General features: G+C 40.2%; 1 protein-coding gene and 1 long non-coding RNA gene across 9 annotated transcripts in view; one reads left to right on the forward strand and one right to left on the reverse strand.

The window, feature by feature from the left end:
• Positions 1-12,512, reverse strand: part of lingo2 (leucine rich repeat and Ig domain containing 2) — an 867,433-nt gene that overhangs the window by 522,744 nt on the left and 332,177 nt on the right. For 6 of the 8 annotated variants that reach the window (XR_010003916.1, XM_016991077.2, XM_062974163.1 and 3 more), the window contains one exon: positions 8,549-8,622. The gene's annotated coding sequence lies outside the window, so the exon portion shown is untranslated. The remainder of the gene's footprint in view (positions 1-8,548; positions 8,623-12,512) is intronic. The other 2 variants (XM_062974162.1, XM_062974164.1) reach the window with 1 other exon arrangement.
• LOC134297147 (uncharacterized) lies at positions 234-6,091 on the forward strand. The gene is made up of 3 exons (XR_010003917.1): positions 234-442; positions 2,843-2,939; positions 5,156-6,091. It is a non-coding gene; the product is annotated as an uncharacterized LOC134297147 (long non-coding RNA).

The following is a 12,512-nucleotide window of genomic DNA, read 5'->3' on the forward strand; positions in this document are numbered from 1 at the left end:
ATTATGTAAATATACCCTGCAGTGTAGATGCACCCAAAGTTTCCATTGATTTGATGGATTTACTTTATTTGTGATGAATTATTGGTAACATGCATTTTGATTACTCATAACTAGAGTTACATAATATTGAGCTGCTCTGAAATTCTGGCTCCTTGTACGCTATTTTAAATATTTAAAATAAAATACATATTTAAAAAATTAAAGCCACATATACTCTTATAAGGATATCTAGGTCAGGATTTCTCATGACCAAAGCCCTGTCTCTGATGTCCCTTCCTTTAAATTTATGCTGCTAGACACATTTGCAAGCAATAATGAAGGAAATGGCTTAATCCCACTACAACAGATGGAAAGCAGTGGATAGTGGAGAAAATGGCTGCAGCAATGAAGAAAGAAGTGAAGGAGTCTTCCAGCAAACCTCAAAACTATACTCGCCCTGAAAGTGAGTAGCTGAGTCTGAATATAAATCTACTATGTGAGGAAAATTAAATAAAAACTGGGATGATTTTGTGGGCTAAAGATTTAGGAAGAAATATTGATTTGGAGGATTGGGAACATCTTTGGAAAAAGGGTTTAAAATTTTGATAGCTGGTTCAATTAGAGAAAACATGTATGTTTTACACAATCTATATAACACCAGAACTAATGGCCAAAATAGATAAAACTTGTAGAGGGGAATGCTGTAAGTGCAAGATGGAGAAAGGGTCTTTTCCCCATGTTTGGTGGTCCTGCAATACAGTACAAAATTATTTATTATTATTTAGAAAGAATATCAGTGTAGGAGATGAAGAAATTTGCCAGTAAAGCTTTGTTGAGGCAAAACTAGCAATAGTAAAATCTTGGAAAGGGGAAATAGTTAACTATTGAAGATAGGAGAAAGTACTAGAGTACATCCAAATAGCCTAACTTGCAAATGGTATTGGAGGAGGAAATAACGTAGAATTTGTAAATAAATGGAGGCTGACATTTGACTATCTGGAAAGGAAGACAAAGGTAGATTTGAAAATAGCGACAAAGGAAATTTATTAAGATAAGAAATAAGGGTAGATGCTTGTTAGATATGAGATCCACATTGAGTGGTGCCAGATGTTTTGGGTGATGGGTTCACAGCTGTGGGGTAAGAGAGGTAGGGGTTTGATAAGATGTGATAAGTGTACAGTCATGAATATTTTGTATATGATTTGCATTAGATGGCTGTATAATGTCTTGTTAATATTTTCTTTTCTTTTTATGTATGTTTTTCTTTTCTTTCAGTTTTTCCTTTTTCTTTTGTTTTTTCATGTACACAACAAAAATAAATAAAAATCTATCTATGTATCTATCTAGATCTACTATGCCAACTATCTGATGGCTGAGGAATTGTATTTAAGAGTTTTCCAAATATACGGTTGACTAAATTATTGTGTTTTAAAATTATCCTTATTAACACATTCTACAAACTAATAGAGATGCAGCAATATGGATTTATTAACCAGTTAAAAGAGCTGAAGGGAAGTCTCTTGTCGGCATTTTAAAATAACATTTCCATCCTTATAATTTTAATTTTGGTATGAAGCATGATAAATGGGCTACACTTACTGAAAGTGTGTGTATATAATAACAATAATCTCTATTCTAAATTGGGCAGAATCCACAGTTTCTTTGTAATAAGTGCTTTATTGCTTTTATTAAGAAAATTTAGATCAGTTAGACAGCAAATTTAGGACCAGAGATGAAAAGGAATATTTTGTTGAAAATGTAGAAGACAAGTGTGGGAAGAAAAGTGAAGTCTCTCACTGAATTCCCGGGGAAACAGATATTTTATTTTTCTGCCTAAAATCTAATGTCACCCTAATTAGCCATGACCAGGGCCGGTTGACTATACGAGGCCGCTGACACGGCCGCCTCGGGCGCTGGCCGCTAGGGGCGCTGTCGAGGCGTCGACAGCGGCCCGTAGCGCCACCGACGCCTCCGGTGTTGGCGTGGCCGCGCGGGGCTTCAATCCATTTGGCCCTTAGTCTACAAACTAAGGGCAAAAAGGCCTATCTGGCTGTGCGCATGCGCACAGCACAGATAGGCCATTTTGCCCTTAGTCGACAAACTAAGGGCAAAATGGGCTATCTGGCAGTACGCATGCGCACAGCCAGATAGGCCATTTTGCCCTTAGTTTGTCGACTACGGGCAAAATGGCCTATCTGTGCTGTGCGCATGCGCACAGCACAGATAGGCCATTTGGGCCTTACTTCCTGGTCGCGGCCGCCGATTACCCGGGCGATCGGCGGCCGCGACCAGGAAGTAAGGGCAAAAAGGCCTATCTGGCTGTGCGCATGCGCACAGCACAGATAGGCCATTTTGCCCTTACTTCCTGGTCGCGGCCAGGGCACGCTGGACGGGGGGCGGGGCCAACTCTGGCCCCGCCCCCAGCACTATTCGCCCTGGCCCCGCCTCCCACGCAGCGTGGGAGGCGGGGCCAGGGCATGCTGGGCGGGGCCAGGGCGTGGGAGGCGGGGCCGGTGGCGGGGGCGCTTTTTAGCACCCCCGCTTAACATTTAAAAATATCTCCGGCCGGCCCTGGCCATGACTGACCAATCTCCAGCTGATTTGACATCAGACTATTGAAACTGTACTGGAACCTAGCTATCATTGTGACTGTGTCCTGGTCTAGAAGAGGGTTCGATTGGTAGGACCCATCCCTTTCCCTTCCCCACCCCTTCTCTATCCACTTTTTGATTTATTTTTAACACATTTAAGTCATCAGAGAAGCTATTCTGATAAATTAATCTTTCAGCAAATCCCTGAGATTAATTACAAGAAGTTATGCAGATTTGTGATAACACCCAGCTTAATCTCTCTTTTTCCACAGGTGCCAAGTATGCTGCTGAAGTCCTCATCTGATGAATGGAAATGACAATGGACTACAATGGATGTAGACCAGACATGGGCAAATTTCAGCCATATAGGTAGGCTGTTAGGAATTGTGGAAGTTGAAATCCAAAACACATGGAGGGCCAAAGTTTGCTCATGCTGATGTAGGCTAATAGGTTGAAGTCCTGTCTAGATGGCACATAACTATTTGTGGTCAACAGACAAGCCAAATAGGATTCCTTGGGATCCAACAATACTCCAGGAAGGTACACACATACACATTAATTCATATACACTAGCTCAGACATGGGCAAACTAAGACCTGGGGGCCAGATGCGGCCCCCTGGGTGTTTACTTCAGGTCCTCCTTATTTTGTTTGTCTTCTTGGCATAAGGACATGGGGACCCACTACATCCTTATGCCAAATAGACGATGGAGGAAGACATGCAGCAACAAAGAGCCCACTGGAGCACTCTCAGCCACCATGTGTCTTGCCCTCCTACTGGCATAAGAATGGTGCAAGCGGCCCCATCCCTATGCCAGGAGGACAGCTCAAGGAAGGCATGCAGCAGCTGAGAGTCCTCTGGAGCACTCTAAGCCACCATCTGTCTCGCCCTCCTTCTGGCATAATGCCAAGAGCACAGCCGAATGTGTAGAAAATATTTTGTTAGACATAGGTAAATGAAATCCTCAATACTGGTCCTACAAATACTGGGTTTATACTGATCATGGATCTCAAAGAGTTTGAGGGTCAGCCTGTCCACTGAATGGGATGAGGCACCCACTTTAGATGCTGCCATGTCAGAAATGAACATTTCTGCTCCTCCCCACCTGGATAAGCGGGCCACAAATCTCTAGTTCCCTGGGAAGCCTGATCTTAGAGTTGTTGTGAACATTAAAGAAATGAGAGAAGAGACAAACATGTCACCTTGGGCTCCTTGAAGGAAATGCAGAATATAGGTGTACAGGCAATCCTCAAGTTATGAACAAGATAGGTTCTATAGGTTTGTTCTTAAGTTGAATTTGTATGTAAGTTGAAACAAGTATCTTTTTAAATGTAACTCCTGCCATACACACACATATACACGCATAAGCTTTGGATAGCATGATGAAGGTTTAACATTCTGTTGGTGTTTGTTTTGCTCTCTGTGCCCCTGTTCAGAAGATTTCACTTCACTTTCTGGCCCTGTGACAGTTGGTTTTTGAAAAATTTGGCTTCCAGTGGAAACAGAGATTGGTGGTAAAGTTTCAGTTGAGACACCTTTTCCCCATGATAACTCTTGCAGGAGTGAATTTCCCTTCCTAGGGGTAGATTTACCTCCCTTCCTGTTGTCTTACTCCCATTCTTAACTATCCCCCCCATCACATGGGCAAATTTGCCTGTCGTATGCTGCTTCCCCTCCATTTTCAGCACAAAGGTCATTAGATGACACACAGGCACTTCTGGCCGCACTCCATTCCCAAAGTAGAATGAAGTGATGTACACCACCACCGTGGAAACACAGGATGAGGTGTAAGCCAATTTATGTGATGTGGGGTGTGGAATAATGGCTTCTCCACCACACACACCCCTGACGGGAGTCCATGGATTTGCCACAATGTGGGACAAATCCAGGCGCCTTTATGATGAGGTTGTATGAGTCATTTGTAAGTTCGCTGTTTGTCATTCAAGAAGAAGAAAACATAATTAACATCTACTGCATTGTTGAGAGCAAAGTTTTAAAAACATTAATGTATTCAGTGGAAAAGAAATAACAAAAGGTGTGCTATCTGAAGTAAGAAATAAAATACTGTATAACTGTTTCAGTCCTGTTTGGGGGTTTTAGACTGGGAAAATGGCACACAAACCTAATTTTTTCATTGTCCTGGAGCTTCCATGATCCATTATAAAGGTGCAGGAACAGACAATCTTTAAATCCCACTGGAAATATCCTGTTAAACCTAAAAGCATTCAATAGTGGAAAGATGATGTTATTTGTTTATAGCTTCTGTGTCTCCCCCACCCCATATTTCCTCAGTAAAGCCTACAGAGGACCCCTGAAGGATTGTTTTAATTGATAAAATGAATCACAGAATGTCTTTCTGTATGTGTTTGTGACCTCAGTTTTATTACTAGTAGAAGTCATAATGACTTCAAATGGACTTGTTGGAGAAAATTCCCCCTGAGACAAAAGGAGATTAAGACCCAAAAACCGATTTCTCAGCAAAATGAGAATGTACACAATGCAAGGAACCATTACACATGTGTCTTGCTTGGAAAAGCATGGTTCACCTAACAAGAAAGTAAGCTGGGCTCTTTCTACTACATCAGGAAGAATAACAGAAGAAGAAGGCTATGACTGGTCCAGCAAGCAACCAACTCTCTTCCAATCTTAATATGAAACTTGCATCTTAATATGAAAGATTAAATATCCAGAAAATCCTAATGATAAACTCCCTTTCTGACCTTTCCTGCTTAACAGAGGTATCCTTTAGTGTTGGGATAGTTGTCATTTGAAATGGAGGTGAAACCACAGAACATTCTTAATAAGAACCCAAGCAGTGTGCAGAGCAGAGTGGCACTTGATTCACTTTGCACAAAAAAATAGAGAATAGCTAAAGGAACCCTCCTCCAAAACCCTTGCCATTCCATTTCTCAAACGTATCTCCTTCTAGTTGAAAGAGCATACTCGCTCAGCAGTACTTCAGCAGGGAGGAAAAGTGCTTCTCCAACACAGAGCTCATTCAGGTCATGATTCATAAAGAAGGCTTGCACATCCTCATATTGATCAGTTTCTCCTAATGGACACTAAAAGCCTGAAACACCCCCAAACCTCTCACTGGGAGGAATGGTTCAATGGCAATTTATCCAGGAAAGGAAAGCTGCTGCCCTCATAAAAGTTTTTTATTTTATTTATTTTTTTAAAGGCAGCTCATCAAAGCATGATCCAGATGCATAACCCAAAGAGGGCAAAAACAAACAACTAGAAGCCTTTTGTAACAATGCAGAATATCCTTTCTCAGTCTGGTGCTAATGGTGTCACTGAGAAAGTCTAGGGTGAAGTTTCTTTTCCCACTGCAGTAGTTTCCTTCCCAATTTTTCTTTTATTTTCATTTTTACAATTCATTCAATGATAGTGGCACCACCCATCTGATGGTAAGAATGGAAAACAAATTTACTGGGTTAACTCATCACCCCAGAAATATCCATTTTGCATCTCTTAGAATTGATTCTGTAACAGAGTTGACTTGTTGAGGCTTACAACACATGGAGGGAGAAGGGTGTGCATTGTCTGATGTCCATTGAGAAGGTTTTGTTCAATGGGGGAAATATGTCAAAGTGTTTTACCAAAAGGCAAAAAAGAATTGTATATTTTAAAAATGTACATAATGTTTGCTTATTTTATATGTACAAACAGAAAAAATAGTACAATCTGGCATAGGACTGAGGTAGTACAGGAATGTCAATGGAATTCTGAAAAACTAATCAAGGAAAAATTGACGGACATTCACATTCTTATCCACAGCTACTTAAGAACCCAATGTACGCATGCATTTGGCATTGCTTTTCCAAAAATACAGATGAAGTTCATTGGCCCTTCTGATGCCCATTAGTCCTGGCAAAATTATTTTGCTGTTGGTCACAACTGCATGAATGTATAAAATCTTGAATACACTGGTATCATCTATCCATATAGATACCTAACTACTCTACTATGAGTCCGCATCATATATAAATAAGACAAATAGCACCAGATCCCAATCTGTGGAGAGCCCCCTGGCTCTCTTCCCACCATTGTCCTTTTATTCCTCTTCCCTGTTTCTTTCTTCTTCTTCTTTTGCAGCGTGTTACCAACCCATATGGATTTGGCCTTTCATCACATCATGAGGTCTGCAAGGTATACTAAAAAAGGAAGCATTTTATCAGAAGTTTTTTTCCCCTCTGAATACCAAGACCACAAATTTGCTAGACCATGTTAATCTCCAACAAAAACTGGCACAGCCATAGCTCATTGGCTCTTAAACCTATTTTTGTCCCAAAGATATCTTTAGGTCACTTGTACGATTCATGACATCTTTTTTTTTTTTTTTACAATAAAAGCACTGCTTAAAGTATAGTAACACAATGGACAATTTCATCCCATTTTCATATACCCGGGTTGATTCAGGCCTGTATAACGTTGGCGCAGTGTGTTAAAGTGCTGAGCTGCTGGACATGCAAACCAAAAGGTCACAGGTTCAAATCCGGGGAGCGGAATGAGCACCCGCTGTTAGCCACAGCTTCTGAAAACCTAGCAGTTTGAAAAGAGTCAAATGTGAGTAGATCAATAGGTACCACTCTGGCGGGAAGGTAACGGCACTCCATGCAGTTATGCCGGTCACATGACCTTGGAGATGTCTACGGACAACACCGGCTCTTCAGCTTAGAAATGGAGATGAGCACCAACCCCCAGAGTTGGACACGACTGGACTTAACATCAGAGGGAACCTTTACCTTAACATGAAGTGACCATTTGATCATTTCTGATATTTAAATGGGGTATGTATCTATGTACATATAAGCACTATCTATGTACCCTATAAGCAGTTGAAAGAAGGCCAAAGGCAGGGAAAGGGACCAATTATAGATTCCTGACTGCTTTAGGAATGATATCAGATGGTTTGAAGGGTGGCTTTATATGCAGTGTTTTTGAGAATGTGTCAGATGAACCGAAGGTGTATACAACAGCGGACTGAAGTCACCAATCTCTTACAGTTATTGTTAACAAGTGTTCCTCAGAGTTTGTGTTTTTCTCCTCCATTCCTTTGAGGGGAAAATACATTTCATAAAATCTTTTTTTTCTTTTATACCTTTCTTAATTCTGATGATAAACATTCTTTGACTTGTTCATGTCCTTCATTATAGATTGTACCTGAGTATCTGCTATGCAGCTGTAAATTAATCACCAAGCTTTCATTGGGTAATACACCTTCCTGACACTTCATATCAGCTTTCTTTTAATGTATTGAACAATTTTCTGTCTGAAAGTTAACCATATTGGACTTTCTGATCAAAACATTGCACTACACCAATATTGAATTTGAGTAAATTACACTATTTGGATTGAATAATTATTAAACTTTCATGCATTGTCTAATGCCGCAACATGGGAAGGAAAGAGAAAGAAATAGGGAAAAGACAGAAAAGAAGAAAAGTAGTAGCTATACAAAATTAGTATTTTTGAAAGCAGATACTGGCTTACTAGAGCACATGCTTGATTGGCTCGTGGTAAAAAAAAATCCACTCATAAATGGTTGCTATTCCATATCCACTTACCTGGAAAGAATGCCCTTTGATCCCAGTGGGAGTTACATCTAAATAAACATATGCAATATTGTACTTGAAGGTTCAAACAAACACTGCACTGCAATTTTTCAGAAAAGATGCTACTGCAAATCACTGACTTCATTTTACCAAACGTTTGCATCTTGCACTTAGTGTACTTAGCTTTCTGATTGGTCACTAGAAATAAACTCGAGATTAATTTGTATATCTGATTCCTCGGGTACATATCTCTGAGGAAGTCAGATTAATCCTTGGGGACACACATTCCTCTTAATTTTTGGTTTGATTCTTAGAACAAAAAGCAAGAAAAAATAAATAAACATATCAGAAAAAGACATCTACTAGCTTTTAATGCAATCAAATGGTATTTGAAGGGGACCCAAAACCCCAAACACTTACCCTCTAAAACCAGAATCCATTGATACAAAGAAGAGAGGCAATCTCACAGCATGGCCTTCCAGTTCCAGTTCTTACTAAAAGAAATTCAGGAAACAAAATCAGTAATTCTGAAAGCTATCATTTCTACATCTGTGGGTTTTATATAGAATTGTTATGTTAAATGCACATTTGTTACAACATACAGCAGTTATAATCTACCTGTACTTTGCACATCTGAAGCTTATGATTAATCATATTACAGTTACATCTGGAAAAAGTCCCCCCAAGCCAGTAAAAAAAGAAGTGCTGGATGTCAGCTGGAAAATAAGGATAATCTGAAAGCATATTTTGGGGGACCTGAAGAATTAGTCTTTTAAAAGGCTAAGACACCATGCAATATCTTGTTTATCTGGATGGAGTGCAAAAACATGCGTGCATATGAGGGCCAGCAGAATGTCTACATTCCTACTGCAAATGCAGCACTCTAGGCACTTCCCAACATATCTCCAGAAAAAATATACATTTCAATCCATAATATGATCTCTACTTCAGTGTGTATGTGTGTAGCTTCAAGTCACCAGTCAACATAGTGAGCCCATTAATTTCATATGGTTTTCTTAAGCAAGGAATACTCAGAAGTGGTTTTGTCAGTTCCTTCTTCTTAAGTCAAATACTGCGGTGGTTATTTAATGGGAGTGTTCATTTCCTTTCAGATCAATGATGGAAACCTTATTTCACACATATGACCCTTTTAAAAAATGCTGAACCTTCTGCACACAAATGCCATGATAACGAATCCAGGTCATTGCTCATTTACATGCCACTTCTGGTTTAAGAAAAAAAAAAGCATCCTGAGTTTGATGTCTATTCATAGCCTAGTGAAAAGCTAAAGAGCAGGACAATGGAGGAGAAAATTCACTGGCCCAACCCATGGCTGTCATATATTTTTGACACAAAGACACATCTCATGAGGAACATCTCACTCACAAACCATGAGGATAATTTATGCATAATCTATACTCTGAGTAAGAGGTCACTATCAGTATTTAATATTGATAAACAGGACAGTTTCCATTGGCAAGGGGACTAGACATGCCATATCACAATATATGTTGAATTTATATCTAGAACATGAAATAAGAAAATCAGAATTAAACACAAGGGAAGCAGATGTGAAAACAGGTGGAAGAAACATAAACAATTTAAGATATTCAGATAGCATATTACCTTCAGAGAAACGCAAAGATTTGGAACAACTCGTGATAAAAATTAAGGAAGAAAAAAAATCAAAAATTTTAAAAATGGAAAAAAGGAGTTAGGAGAGCAATAAGCTGAGCTTTAGGAGGACAAAAAGAATGACCACAAATGATGGGTAACAAAGAACATTAATAGTTAAAGCTTTCCTATACTTGGCTCAAAGAGTCGGAGACGACTAAACGACTGAGCAACAGCATACTTGGCTTAGTTATTAACCAAAGTTGAAACTGGAGTCAAGAAATAAGAAGAAAACTAAAGCTACACTGTCCAATTAATGCAGTTTGACACAACTACCTGCAATGGAATGGAATCATTTGGATCGTAATTTGGTGAGACTCCAGAACTATTTGGCAGAGAAGGCTAAAGATCATGTAAACCACAAAGCTCATGATTCCATAGCATTGAGCCACAGCAGTTGCATTAATTCTGCAGTAAAGATGCCTGCTAATATAATAAGACCTTTTTTTTTGTACCCCGCCTCCATCTCCCCGAAGTGTCAGGACCCAGGCTGCAGAGCACCAATAACCATGCGCAGAGACCAGAATCTATCTAATATCTTTATTATAGAAATATATAAAGTCAATAAAAACAAGTGAAGAATATAGTTCAGAAGCAGACCTTTCAGATGAGGTCAAATATAGTCCAGAAATGTATTGTCCAATATAAGATATTAGAGTTCAAAGTTTTAATCCACTTGACCGAAACACACACTTGCCAAGCAAAGTGTGGGGAAATGACAGGGTTCTTAAAGTCCAAAGTAACTTGACAACAAGGCTGGAAAATAGACTTGATTCTTGGCTAAATCAAAACTTGAAACGAGGCAAACATGAAACATGAACTGAGTCCAGAGAAGTCCGTGAAACAAGGCAAGGCTGGAAACTTGATCCGTGAAACAAGGCAAGGCTGGAAACTTGATCCGTGAAACAAGGAACTGGGGTACGAAGTCCACACACGATCTCTCTCCTTAAGCTGACAAATTGACTCCGCAAGGTTCCCCTTGCGGCAAAACCCCTATATAGGGTCTTGTTTTCCCGCCAACAGAACACTTTCCCTGGAGAACAAGAAGTGAAAGCCAACTCTATCCAGATGCATGACTCCTTAGAATTTCCCAAGGGAAGCAGACCTAATCAGCTAATTGTCTGGCAGCGATTCTGAGGCTCCGGCAATTAGCCTCCCTGACTCCTCTATCTCTATTATAATTGTCCTTTCGGGAAAACGGGGGAGAATTCTGCCCAAGGCTTGTTTGGTTAACTTCCTGAGGACAAACATCCTCCAGGTGGAGAGGCTCCGATTCAAGCTGAACCGGTGGAAATCCCACGTTTTCCTCCTCGTCTGCCACAATAGCACTAGGAACGGGACTACAAGGCCCATGAGACATCACACGAAGGGACTCAGGGTGGCTTACATATTGCACAAGTTGCCTAAAACAACTCATAAAATAAACAGACAGTACAATACAAAATAAAGCCACGAGTATATAAAACAATGATTTGAACTTAGAACAGCACCCCATGCATTCATTCCCAGTTTGAAAAGAAATACCTTATTAAAAATGGCTACCACAATCTCTCTAAAGAAAAGCTTCTGCAGGAAGCCTTATTAAAAATAGCTGCTGCTGTGTTTCACTTCCGGTGCACGAATGGTTTTCCATGTTGCTGTTGAACCACTCCGGCAGAAAAGACGTTGGAGAAGGGCAGTAAAACTGTCTCCCCCCCCCCCCCGCTCTAGAATAGCAAAGGAGGGGTAATGGTGTGGTAGAGTTTCTAGCTTTTGTCTCTTCTGATTGCCTTAAAACTTAATCCCCAATATTGTCAGGTTGCTTACATCACTCCCCCCCCCCTCGCACACACAATTTTTGATAGGCTGCATTCTCATTCTTTTTCCTATCTCTATTTGTACAGATGTAGACATTTTGAGATCAGCAATGCTCATTAATAATAATAACAATAATAATAATAATAATAAACTTTATTTTTATATCCCGCCCCATCTCCCCAAAGGGACTCGGGGCGGCTCACAACAGGGACAAGCCCGAAACAACAACACAACATATTTGACAAAAACTTAAAATATTCCAACAATACACAAAATAAAATAATGGACAATACATTAAAATCCAAGCAGATAAAATCAGAGTAATTAAAAGCAAACCAGCGGGGACAGGTTTCATAAAGTGCTGTATCATGGAAATAAGTAACAGTGATAAAGTGCTATATGCTTTTCAAACAGAAAGAAGTATTCTAATGACAGCTCTATTGGGCCTATTCATTCAAACGAGCTCTGGAACAACCATGTTTTCAATTCCCAGCGGAAAATGGGCAGGGAAGGAGCTAACCTGATCTCCTTAGGGAGAGAGTTCCAGAGCCGGGGGGGCACTGCCGAGAAGGCCCTCTCCCTCGTCCCCACCAGCCGCATTTGAGACAAAGGCGGGAGCGAGAGGAGCGCCTCCTCAGATGATCTTAGGGTTCGCGTTGGTTCGTAGGAGAGGAGGCGATCACGGAGATAGGCAGGTCCTGAACCGTTCCCATTCCAATTCCTCAAATTCCTCATTCCCATTCCAATTCCTCAAATAAATAAACTATTTTCAGCTCTTTCAAAGTATATTCTCTCTATGTATTGTTACAATGAAAGCTAAAGATTTGTTTGTAACATGCCCCCAACCTTTACCCTTGTCTTATCCACAGATCATAGCAAAATCCATAATTTTGATCTCAAAACCTGCCCTCAA

This window comes from Anolis carolinensis, chromosome 2 (assembly GCF_035594765.1).
Source record: "Anolis carolinensis isolate JA03-04 chromosome 2, rAnoCar3.1.pri, whole genome shotgun sequence".
NCBI lineage: Eukaryota > Metazoa > Chordata > Lepidosauria > Squamata > Dactyloidae > Anolis > Anolis carolinensis.